Genomic DNA, 13,324 nt, shown 5'->3' on the forward strand with positions numbered 1-13,324 from the left:
TGCGCCACCACCGCCCGGCTTCTTTTTTAACTCTTGGTACTATGAAATGACCAGAGCTTACATAAGCATCCCCTTGTATAAGTTCTGGATTTTATTAATTTTTCTGAAAGTCTTTTTTACCAAACTGTGTTCTCCGTTATAGGTGTGGCCTGCACTGGCATTGCAAACTGAAGAGACAGCCCTCCAAACTTCCACTGGAGCCCAGGACACCAGCAAGGGAGAGAAGAAATGGCAGTCACCAGTTTACATCCATGTTTCCGTTCTTATCCCTAGTCAAAAGAGGGGAGCACACCCCAGCACCTTCTCATCTTACATTTGGGGAAACTGTCCACTTTACCGCTGCTTTCCCTTAGTTAGCAGGATCTGAAGCTACCGGCTCAGTGGCAGGCACTTAGCTAACTCATACAAGGCCCTGGGTTCCAGCCCCAGAGCTTAAAACAAATAAATTAATTAATCAGTCAATTAATTAATTCAGTAACAGTTGTGGAGGTAAGGAATCAAATATTTCCAAAACAAGAAGATAATGATTACTATTAGTAGTCCTTTAGTATATCTCCTCCTGGTTAGGTATGGGATCTACAGCCAGGAAATGTAGGAAGCAGTAGGAGATTTCAGACAAGCCGATAATGAACTAGCCAGTGAGCTTCATTCTGAAAATACTAATGAGGACGATGATAACTCACAGTTCTCAACCTTCCTGAGGCTGCTACCCTTTAATATGGTTGTGGTGATCCCCAACCATGAAATTATTTTCATTGCTACTTCATAACTGTCATTTTCCTACTGTCATGTAAAAGCATAATGTAAATATCTGTGTTTTCTGATGGTCTTTGGGGGGGTCATGAACCACAGGTTGAGAATTGCTGTTCTAAACGGTTCTGGGATTTGATGACTGTTATAAATTTGCAGTGAGTCCCCAGCAGCTTGCTGTGGGGTCCCAGTGGTAGCAGGTCCACAAACCAAGGTGGTTGGTCCCCAGCCACGTGGTGGCAGAGGCCAGCGAGCAGGGTGAGCAGGCAGCGGGTGGGAGGCACACAGACAGGCATATTGTACAAAATAGAATTGGATATTTATTAGTTGAGTTATGGAGGGGAAGGAAAAAGGGGAGAAGGGGGTGAGAGAAAAGAGAGAGAGAGAGAGAGTCTCTCCCAGAGAGGGGACAGGAAAGAAGAGGAGAGGGTCAGGGTCTGAGGCTGCAGGCAGGAAGGGAGTAGGCTTGGCTTGTCTCTTAAAGAGACAAAACAATCATAACAACAACGACATATGCACCCTTATAGATGTTGCCGTCTCATTTGAATTATAAAGTTGGCAGAAGACAGCTCTGTGACCTTGGTAAGTCGCACACAAATGCAAGTGTTAGTCACCATTAATAAGTATAAGGTGGTACACTGTAAATGATGTGTCTTCGCAACCCATCCCTTGACTCATTATAGAGGGGGTGATCAGTATGAGATGTTGTTAGTCATACAAGTTTCTTCAAGGGGTCGAGGCACTGATTTTTGTACAAGATGCTGACATGAAAAAAATCATACTTTTAAAAATCATATCTTAGCAACAGGGTGGAAAATGAAGGGAAGTGAGACAAGGCAAGAGGGTCAGGTCGGAGACTGTACTATAAACAGAATGATGGAGCCATCCTCTGTGGGGGTTGTGGAATACAGTGGAAACAGTTAGCCAGAGCAACATCACCTATTGCACAACAGCATGGATTGTTTGCAGATAACCTGGCTTGGACCCCAATTCCAGCCCTGCCACCCTCTAACCAAGTTACCTGGGTAACCTGTCGGCCTACCCTAAGTCTCTTCTCTCATCCACGCCCACGGTCAAGAAAGGATGTGTATAGCAAGTGCTCATCACATTGCTGTCTGAATAGCCTTTCCGACTGGAATGGACCAAGCTGTTCTCTCTGCTTCTGGCAGCTAGTCCACAGGCTCGCGCTTGTGCAGGAGGCTGGAGGACCGAAGGCTCAAGATTACCCTGGGTCACATAGCAAGTTCAAGGCCAGACTGCTGTAGAGGTAAACTCTGTCTCGACCACAAAGCCACTGAAATAAAATGCATAAATTGTCACTGAAATAGGGTCTGACCTTCAGGCGCTGCCTCTTCTCTTGGGCCCCGCCTGTTTCTAGTCCTCTGCTTTCCAGTGGGTGCTCTGAGTTGCCTAAGCATGTTCTACAAGTCTAGTTCCAAATAAGCTACTGTCAGGCCCCAAGAAATTCCTTTTCCCAAAGTCTGGTACTTAGACAAAAGCCAGCATTCCCCAGGGACTTAAGAAGATAGTTCCCACCTGCTGGAAGGCATCATTCTCTTATCTCTGTCAAAAGGGCTGTAGGGCTCTTCAATTAAAGTGAGCCTGTGCTATATCAAGGTCTATGCTAGCCTCTAGGCTTCCCCAGTCCCTACAGTACCTGTCACAGTCTTCCTGGCAGTCATACCCAGCCCCCTTCCTACCTCTCCAGCCCCGTTTCTTTTCTCTTCCCCCAGCTTCTTTTTTCTCCTATATAACCTAGCCATTTCATCTGCATACTTTCTTGGCTCCTTGTTCCTCTCTTGACCTCTTGGTCTGTGGCTCCTCTTTTAACCCTTCTCTCTCTTCTCATCCTCTCTCCCTCCCCGCTCCTCATGGCCTGGGTACAGATGCCTCCAATGGTTCTATCCTCCTATGGACAACAACCCTTCTCAGCCTTTCCTTGGGGCAATCCTGTCCTCTTTTCCATCCACTTACCTACTGTTAGCAAGAATCTGGAATATAACACAATCCCCCAGGGGTGTTTTTGAGGACAGAATAAGTCTATAAAGCTCTGACCCCAGTCCTTGCCGCAGGGAAATGCTGCTAAATGGTTTATCAAAGGAAAATAATAGTGACAGACATCAGATTTTGATTACTAGACGAGGAAGTAAGGCTGGGTAAGTAGCTCAGCTGCTCGAGTGCTTGCCTAGCGTGCAGGAGGCCATGGATTAAATTCCAACATCAGGGCTCACTTATAATCTTGCCACTCAGGTGGAAGTAGGAAGATCAGAGATTCAAGGCCATCCTTAGATGCATAGTTAATTTGAGACCAGCCTGGGATGCATGAGACTCTTAAAACAAACAAATCAATAGGAAGAATAGGGAAAACAGCAAGTTTGCAACTTTTCAAACCACCTTCCAAGACCAGGGAAGCTGACAGAAGGACAGACTGCTTGAAAGGTGTTTGGGAAAGGTAGGGGTCTCCAGGTGTCCACTGAGAAGACAGTCTTGCAGACAAGGTGAAGTCCAAACTTGTTAGGCAGACACATTAGATACTTTGTAACCTGTCCCAACCTGCTTCCCATGACGAATTCTTGTCAATTCATGAAAAATACACCCGCTAAAGGTGTGGGCCCAGACTGTCTCATGTGTCATCTGTACTTCATTGCCTTTGGGCACAGAGTCCTCTGGTTGAATTGTCTTTTGTTCTTTCCTTCTTTTTGTGCTGAAGGTCAAACCCGGAGCACTGCCTGCAAACTTTCTACCTCTACAAAGTTGCACCTCTAGGTGGAATGTCTTCCCCACCCTAACTTCAGCTCCTCATTTAAGCTAGGGTTTACACTGGTTTACATACTTGCTTCTCCACAAAGCATTCTGAGTTACTCCCTGCCTTCTCTTGATTGCCACGGAATTCCACAGATGAATCACATTCTATTCTCGTGTGCGTGTGTGTGTGTGTGTGTGTGTGTGTGTGTGTGTGTGTGATGTGTACAGGTATGTGCATCTAAAGGCCAGAGGTTGGTTTCAGGCATTGTTCCTCAGGTGCTGGTCCCTTTCTTTTCTTTCTTCCTTCTTCACTTCCTCCTTCCTTCCTTCCTTCCTTCCTTCCTTCCTTCCTTCCTTCCTTCCTTCCTTTTTGTTTTTTGGGTTTTTTTGTGGTTTTTTGACATAGGATTTCTCTGTGTAGCTTTGGAGCCTGTCCTGGAATGCTTTCTTGTAGACCAGGCTGGCCTTGAACTCACAGAGATCCGCCTGCCTCTGCCTCCCAAGAGCTGGGATTAAAGGCGAGTGCCACCATCGCCCAGCTATCTTTCTTTCTTTTTTAAAGGCAGAGTTGTCTACTGGCCTGAATTTCCCTAAGTAGCTATACTGGCTTACCAGTAAGCCCCAGGATTCTGCCTGTCTCAGTCTCCCCATTGTAATGCCCAGCTTTTTAAAACTTAAATTCTGAAGATCCAAGTCAGGTCCTTCTGCTTACAAGGCAAACATTTTGCTGGCTGAGCCATCTCTCGGCCTCCTAGTTGATTTTAGTTTACTCTTTATAGCTACCTGTGGTCCAGGACAATAGGGACACCATGATTTAGTCTTCCTTGGCTTGACAGTATCTGGCCTATCACAACACTTCATTGGCTCATTGCTGAACAACACCCAGAATATTGTTTTTGAAAAAAAAAAAAAGAGGCACGACTACATGATGATGTTTTTTATTCAACAATCCACACACAAAGCCAGTTGGTTTATTAGTTGCTAATCTGTGATATAATAATTAGAGTGTTTGAATTCCCTAGATCCTTTAGGGAGGATATAAACTCACCTTATATGACTTTTGCATCAACAGATGCAATAAAGTGATTAGAAATCTTTATGAGATGTTGCTTCTCTGTAACCAAAGCAATGTGGCTACTATGGAGGAGGGAGTGGCTTGAGGCGTGTTATCTCAGAGCAGTTAGCAGGCCTGGTTGTGCCTGTACACACGCCTGTGTGTCCTTCGTTTTTTTCCAAAGATATTTTTATATTCTAGCTCCCATGGCTCAACCAACTTACCTTACCCTGATAGGAACCCCTAATGGAAATGAATATTTCCCTTCACCTCTGTCCAGTTTAGGCTTAAGCATATGATCTTCAAGAAATACAACCAGGAGGTCAAAATGTGATTATTTTACTTCCTAATACCTCCAGACATTCTTTTAAATGTTACTTCCCACTATTGCCATATTATTCTTTAAAGTATTTTACTTCAAAGATTTTAGAGAATTCCTTTACAATAGTTTACTTGGGATTATAGACATGTTAGGGTGGTAGTTAGGGTTCTATGCTAATTCAAAGGTCTATACAGTATAATCTCCCAGCTCCTCCTTCCTCAGCCCCAGAATGTCATCATGGGCACGAAGTAGTCACATTCCTATGCACCCTGCCAGAGGGGCCTTATGTATATAAGGAAATGGTAATTTTTCTCTTGTGGTCTTTACATAAAATGTAGCTTGGCACATACAGTCCTGCTTCTCACTTGTTTCTGCTAATTTCCTTCTTCCTTCCTTCCTTTCTTCTTTCTTTCTTTCTTTGTTTTCTTTTCTTTTCTTTTTTCTCTTTGAGACAGGGCTTCTCTGTGTGAAACTCACTCTGTAGACTAGGCTTAGACCAGTACTTAGAGATCCACCTGACTTTACAATAATTTTTTCTTGTTTGTTTGTTTTTTTTGAGACAGGGTCTCACTTTGCAGCTGTCATGAAACTCACTTCGTAGACCAGGTTGGCCTCAAACTCACAGATACCCTTCTACCTCGGCCTCCTGAGTGCTGGGATTAGAGGCATGTGCCGTGGGGCTGGAGAGATGGCTCAGTGGTTAAGAGGACCAGCTGCTCTTTCCGAAGACCCTGGTTCAATTCCCAACACCCACACAGCAGCTCACAGCTGTCCAACTCTGGTTCCAAGGGATCCAACATCCTCAACAGACAGATATGCAGGCAAAACACCAATGCATGTTAAAAAAAGTTAATAACTCATTCGGAAAGGTATGTGCCACTGCATCCGGCAACAATTTCTGTCTTTAGCTCTTTCCATAACTTTTGGTCTTTTATGTAGGATCATCATCTGTCCTACAAGGCCTCTGTAAGCCTTTCTCAGATTTGCCCCATTCCTCATCTTACGGACATTTCTGCAGCTCATCTAAGCCTCAGATTTCCGACTGAGCCTGTGCCTGCTTCATTCTGAAAACCTCTCTCTTATCTCACAAAGAAAACAGACACCTTTGGCTGGAAACCCCAGCAATTTCCTGCCTCCAGAGTACCTTGTACATTGTGTTCTGTCACTATCAGTTTACAGCTCCTGGACTGTGCCTGCCTCTGTCTGGCCTCTGTGCCTCTCTGAATGCCACTTTCACTCCCTTCTGTTCGCCTGTGAAACATTCTTTAACCGTTCAAACCCAAACCAAGATATCGCCCTAGAAGGCGTCAACCAGTCCCTTCTGTGTGTTATATCTGCACCTTGGGTGCTTGATGGACCTTTCCCACCGTTGCACCGCATATGTTGATCTGAGATTTGTCCGCGAGGCTGTGTTCCCACAAGTCTTGCAAGTGCTGAGCCTGAGAGTTAATTTACATCAGAATGCCCAGCACTTGCCAGAGTCTGTTAACAGAAGCTACTCAATAAATATTTGTGGTATAAATACTGTGAGAGATACAAGCATGCGCTGTAATGACAGGGATTTGCAGAAGTCGAAATGGGTTGTCTGCTTCACCTGTGTAGAGGAAACTTTGCTGTGCCATCAGTGGAGACCCACTTCCAGTCCACGGGAGCAGGAGACCTCCGGCTGACTCGCTGCTGCCTCCTCGGTGCCTGGAAGAAGAAGGACTGGCTTCCCTGATGCTGAAAACTCATAAGGCCTCCAGCTGTGGTTTGAATCTACCAAGGATGCCCTTCCTCGTTTTCTACGAGGAAACGGAATGAGAGAATCTGCTGCTTTCACACTGACTTGCTAACACCCATCATACCGCTGGTCAACTTGTTAATAGCTTTTGGGAGTGAGAGCCTTCCAAAAGTTGGCTTCTGTGTGAGTGATATACTTGCATATGTGTGGTCCAGAATGTGCCCTCATGTAAAAGTCAGTGGAGGATATTGAGTGTCTTCTATCACCATAAATCCTAGTTAATGGGTAGAAATCTCTAGGAAGGCACCAGCTCATCTTTTTCATGTTCAACAAAATATGTGAAGTATCATCTTCAACAACAGGGCCTTACCATTAGTTGGTGGAGATCAACAAACAGGCTTGGCAATAGCCTCGGTTGTTTGGGGTTTCCATGGGGCCTCTTTGGCCAACAATTCAATTAGATATAACCTATTCCTGGCAACAGAGGTGTTGCTTGGTGGAAAGAGATGTTCAGTTGAGACTTTTTGAAGTCATTTGATGACTCCATTTAGATATCTTCCATATATGTATATCTTTTAAGAAGCTTCTACTGTAGTTTTCCATTTTCACTAAATTAATCTACTGATTCATGAACTTGGAATTCTGATATCATTTTCAATTTCTTTCTTTAAAATCTTAAAGTTTTGTTTTGTTTTATCTTTTACTTGCTTGGTTAAAGTTACCCCCAAGATATTTTATATTATTTAAAGCACTGTCTTTTTCTTTTTTGGTTACTCTACCAAAACACCTGAGACTGGGTAGTGTTGTAGGAGGGTGCTTGTTTGTTCCTGGCTGCTCAGCCCCGAAATAACCACATAGAAACTGTATTAATTAAATCACTGCTTGGCCTATTAGACCTAGATTCTTATTGGCTAGCTCTTACATCTTAATTTAACCCATTTATATTAATCTGTGTATAGCCATGTGGCTGTGGCTTACCGGCAAGGTTCAGTCTGACATCTGTCTCTGGCTGCTACATGGCGTCTCACTGACTCTGCCTTCTTTCTCCTAGCATTCAGTTTAGCTTTCCTGCCTAGCTCTACTCTACTAAGCCACAGGCTGAAAACAGATTTTTTTATTCATTAGCCAATAAAAGCAACACATATACAGAAGGGCTTCCCACACCATTTCCCTTTACTGTTTAAATAAAAGGGAAGGTTTTAACTTTATTCTAGTAAAATTACATATAACAAAACAGGTATGAAGCAAGAATTATAGTTACCATATTTATATCTACTTATTCTCTTATCATAACTAAGGAAAACTAACTATAACTATCTAGTCTTCAACTCCATCAAAGACCCCAGAAGGATAATATTACCTAAGTTAACAGGAAGTGCATTGTAAGCAACTCCCAAAATTCTAAAATTGACAGAGACATCTCGCTACCTGGACAGTCACCCAAAGTTCTTCTGTATCGTTGGAACATCCATCTTCAGCCCATAATATCTGGCAGATTTTTCCATGAAGCAGGAAATTTCAAAGACAGTTTTTTCCTATGTTGGCAGTTTGTCAATCACTTTCTTATTTGTCCTGAAGAATGTCTGGCAAACTCTTTCATGAAGCAGGCATCCTGAAGGACCAGCTCACCATTAGGCAAGTTCAGCAGTCATTTTTCTGTGGGTCCTGCATGTTCAGTTCATACAGGATAACATCAAACAGTCCAGGCAAGAGCAGTTTCTTGCCCAAATGGCTAGCAAATTCTATAAGGAGTCTCTTCAGTGCCCATCTTCCTCTTGAAGTAAATGGTGCTGCCAGGAGCAGATGTGTCTCATTGTCAGGAAAAGTTCTAAATTTTTAAAACATTTAAATGTCATATTCTGAAGGTCTCTGAAAGATTTGAAGAATACCTATCTAACTGAAATATATCTCTATATATCTAGAAAACCTAACATGACTAGAAGCTTGACTATTATAGATGATTATCTATTAACCTATATTTCTTAATTATACATTACATTTTTACGTGAGCTGCACAAACACAATACCTTAATCAATCCTGAGCATTGGGGTTAAAGGTGTGCATCATCGCTGCCTGGCCTTCACAGTGCTCTTAATGATTATGAAATCTGTTGTCCATCAGTGTGCTTTACTGTGAGTTGATTTCAGAATGTGGCCCCTTTTTTCCATTATGCAGGTGGGACTCTGAGCCATCCTCGAGCCATGCCAGGGTCCTTGTGCTTTTCCTTCTGCCTGGAGCACTCTTTCTCTTCACAGTCAGACCTTCAGAGCCTCGCTCGGGTACCAACTTTCCTTTTCTTCTTTTTTTTTAAGATTTAAGTTTGTTTTATCGTGTTTCCTTTTCACTTTGTTTAATTTATCATCATCATTATTATTTTTATTTTATCATTATTATTATTAGTGTGTGTGTGTCATACTATATGCAATAGACTTTGCATAGGATAGGGTTGAGATTTGTTTACTTCTCTGCTGTATCCCTCACCCCTGCCCAGGAAGGACTGACAGCAGTGTAGAATGAATTCAAGGAGGTGCTAGGTGTTTTTCCATCTCCCATCTCATGTGTGTCTTCCGACAAAGGTTTGATTTTCACTATAGATGATGGTTCTTAAATAATTCATTTATTTTTATTTTATGTGCATTGCTTCTTTGCCTGCATGCATGCCTGTGTGAGGGTGTCAGATCCTGGAGTTACAGACAGTTTGTGAGCTGCCATGTGGGTGTTGGGAATTGAACCTAGGACCTCCGGACAAGCTGTCAGTGCTCTTAATCACTGAGCCATCTCTCCAGGCCCATGAATGATGTTTTTATGTTCGACACTGATGTTTCCTGAAATTAAAACTAAATGGAAAGAACGTCATCAAGCTGGAATTTGGACAACGCTGTTTCCCACGTGTATATCCTTCACAGGCACCTGAGAGAGACTAAGACGGAAAGAAGTTGCTTGGAGTCATTTGCTCAGCAAGGGTGACACTTACCGCTTCCAGATTCAGAGAAATGATGGCTTCGCGCCTACTTTCAAATCCACCTTTCCTGTTTTAGCCTGACTCCTCCAGCCCTTAGAACCCGTTTTCAACTTTGTTCCAGTGGTGTGGCCTTGCTCCCTGCCTTAGCCTCGCTGGAAATAACGCCCACTGAGTCTCTGCTCCCACAGCAGTAGACGTGCAGACTGCAGAGTCATTTAATAGTGTTCTGGAAGAAAAGTTGATGACTCACTCCACAGCCCCTGGGGAGGCGGGAGGTGATTGCAAACAACTTAGAACTGGGCCAGAAAGCCTAGCATGAATGCCTCACAGCAACCAAACACCTACCAAAAGGGAATGTCTTGTCTAAACTTGATCGAACGCTGATTTTATTTTTCCAGAAAGATGTTAGCCGAACAGTTTGCTGGGCCCAACACTATTTCCCTTACTCTGACACAGTGGAAGCTGTAACCATACTAAGTTTTATAGCATCAGATAAATATGTATTCTGAAAAAAGGTCACCCTAAAAATTTTTAATCTTTTTTCCTCAAAAGGTGATTCTAATTTTATAGGATGGGAGGGAGGGGTGATAGTTTTAATCGAATTTTTATTCGATTAAATGAAGCATTTTTGCTTTTGCTTTTTAAAATAGAAATCAAGATCTAATACACAAACAGTTTAGAACAGGGCAAGAGAGCCTAGCATGAGTGCCCCTAGCAATCAAACATCTGCCCTCCAAAAATGTCCAAACACAGCCATCTAAGTGAGTACAGAGCCCCAGGCACAACCCTGTCCCTCTGCCTGTCCCTCCCTTGTCCCCCCACTGTTGTCCCTCTCCCCTGCCCCTGCCCCAACTTGCCTCTCGGATGCCTTAAACCTTGAAAGGTAGGTGGTGCCTTTGCTTGTCTAAAGATTTCTTTTGTGGGACTGGGAGTGTAGCTCAAGGGTTAGGGAGCTTACTGAGACCTACAAGACCTAGGCTGGATCCCAAGCATGGAAAATGACATCCATCTAGTCATAGGTTGGAAAAGGGACTCAGCTGTTAAAAGCATACTGCTTGTCTATGTTTGCTTTCTATTGTTGCGGTAAACACAACCACCAAAAGCAAACCTGGGGAGAAAAGGCTTTATTTCAGCTTTACACCCTCCGGGGGCATACTCCCTCGTTGAGAGAAGCTAAGGCAAGAGGTCTGGCAGGAGCTCGTGCAGACTGTGTGGAGGGGTGTTTCTTACTGGCTCATGAATTGTTCAGTCTGCTTTCTGATACCTCTCAGGAAGGACCTCCGGCATGGAATGGCACCATGCATAACAGGCTGGGCCCTCCCGCATTAAGAAATTACCCGACAGACTTGTTTTTGGGTCAATCTAATGGAGCAACGTCTCAATTAATATTCCATCTTCTGGCCTGTGTTGCCCCTGAAGGTCGGGTAGATTTCTGTGGTCTATGTTGCAGCCTGAAGCCATGTTGAGGTCCATGACCCCATCTGCATTGGAGGCCTTTGACAAGGTCTGTGGTCATATTGCAGCCCGGAGTCCAGTTGCCGAGTTTGTTCCCTGTGCTGATGCGAGAAACCATGTAAAAGCCCATTATCCGTGCTCCCGCGGACAGAAAACAGCAAATAAGCGACTTTGGCAGTGATATCGATGACTGCAGACGCACAGTTGAGAAAGAGGGACGTGGAAGACTTCTGTGACAATGCCTACCTCCACCCTAATCCTGCCCCGCAAGTAGTAAACTGTGATAGGGTGCTGAAGTATCTCTCTCCACAGCAGATGGCTTCTGGCTGTTTGCAGGAGTGAAAGGACTCAGCCCTATTGAAGGGGCAGGCTGCTGAGAGTTTGTCCGTGCTCCAGTGAGTACATAGATACCACAAATTGGACTATTTTTTCTATTTTGCTGGGGGGCAGGGAGTCACAAAGGCATTGGGGATGAGGGGAGGATGAACAGGGAAGGACTGGGAAGCAAATGTGATAGGGGTATATGATTTGAAATGCCCAAAGAATTAATACAAATATTATGTTGGAAAAATGTTCCATCTTCCCTGATGAGCCTAACTTGTGTCAAACTGACAACTAACCAGAACACTGCTTTTGCAGAGGACTGAAGTCTGAGTCCCATCACCAATATGTTTGGCTCACAGCCACCTAGAACCTGAGTTTCAGGGAAATCCCAGACCTGTGGCCTCTACAGACATCTGCACACATATACACAAATAATTAAAAGTATTAAAATATTTTAAAAAATCATCTATTAAAATATTAAAGCTCCCATTCAGAGTCACTGCTTAAACATCCTTGGCTGTTCTTATCCTATTGGCTAGGGCCTTTGTGGAGTACTGTACAGGGTCCCTCATTGTCCTCAGCTGAGACTTTTGAGGGTGAGAAGGGAGCAGGTACTAACCAGATCCGGAGGTGGTTGGACAGGGTTCCAAGCAGTGGAGCGACACATGCAGAGAAACAAAGAACATGTTTTCTTCACATGTCTTTGCCACTTTAGGACGGGATCCAATTCCTGCTTACCACTGTAAAACAAAACCAAACTGGGTGTGGTGGCAGACACTTGAGGAGTGGAGGCAGGAGGATCCCAAGTTCAGGGCTAGCATGAGCTACCAGAGATCCTACCTCAACACAAAACATGCAAGCAGGCAAAAATAATAGCAAAAGAAACCCACATCATCATCATTATCACCATCATCATCATCATCATGCCCTGAACAGTATTCTAGTCAGTAGCAATAGCTGGCAATGTGCCTCTTTTGGAGGGTTTAATTTCTCTTATGTGACCTATCAAGAAGATTAATGCAGGTGTTTCAGTGGTTTTTGCAATGGTTATTACCTAATCACAATGCCTGGGACTTGAGACCGTAAGCAGGAAGTCACATGTCATACTTAGTTGGATATAGTTTATTTAGTAAATTGTTTATGATTTGATTTTTTGTTGTTGTTGTTTTTGCTTTTTTTGAGACAGGGTTTCAATATGTAGTCTTGGTTGTCCTGGAACTTACTCTGTAGACCAGACTGGCCTCAAACTCAATGAGCTCCGCCTGCCCCTGCCTCCCGACTACTGGGTTTAAAGGTATGTGCCACCACTGCTAGGCTGGGTATGATTTTTCTATTATCTTTATCAAATTATTTTAAAGGTGTCCCTGTCATCCTTTTCAAATTCATCAATTAGGACTATTAGTGTAGTAGTGTTTGACTCTGACCTACCTGATATTTCTTTGTCCAAGAGGCTGTCCCAATGTCTCAGCAGCTCCAGTCTGGTGCTGAAGGCCATAGGGATTCCTGGAGAGCTGCTGGTCTTCAGTCTACACTGGAATCCTGAAGAAGTGGGATTGAATAATAGGGAAGGTACCCCTCAGCAAGAGGATAGGTGAATGTCCCAGCGAGAGTGAGGGCAAGCAAGCAAAAAGCAAAGTGTCCTTCCCGTGTCCTTTTATTTGGGATGCACCAGAAGGTGTCACCACATTAAGAGTGGGCCATCTAGCTTTAAGTAATCTCATCAAGAAATCCCCTACAGGAACACCCAGGTCATCGAGTTGACAACCAAGGTTAGCTGTCACAGGCAGTGAGTAGAATTTCCTGGTTTCTGCCTATGAGCACAGAGAAGGGAACTGAAAGATGGGAGGGGGAATGGGTGTAGAAATCAGAACGCGGACAAGTCAAAAAAGCTTCTCCTTTTAAAAAAGAGATACACAGGAAGTCTATTTCTTATTACAAAGCAAGTTAGTAATTGATGTAGGAAATAATCCAGTTGACTGAGTTTTGAC

At 43.7% G+C, this 13,324-nt stretch overlaps 1 protein-coding gene across 1 annotated transcript in view; it reads right to left on the reverse strand.

Annotated features, from left to right (window-relative positions):
- The window catches only part of Wdfy2 (WD repeat and FYVE domain containing 2), a 153,964-nt gene extending 141,089 nt beyond the window's left edge, over positions 1–12,875 (reverse strand). The window contains exon 1 of the mRNA XM_013349268.2: positions 12,765–12,875. The gene's annotated coding sequence lies outside the window, so the exon portion shown is untranslated. The remainder of the gene's footprint in view (positions 1–12,764) is intronic.
- Between the last annotated feature and the right edge of the window lie 449 nt (positions 12,876–13,324).

Source organism: Microtus ochrogaster, chromosome 17, assembly GCF_000317375.1.
Source record: "Microtus ochrogaster isolate Prairie Vole_2 chromosome 17, MicOch1.0, whole genome shotgun sequence".
NCBI lineage: Eukaryota > Metazoa > Chordata > Mammalia > Rodentia > Cricetidae > Microtus > Microtus ochrogaster.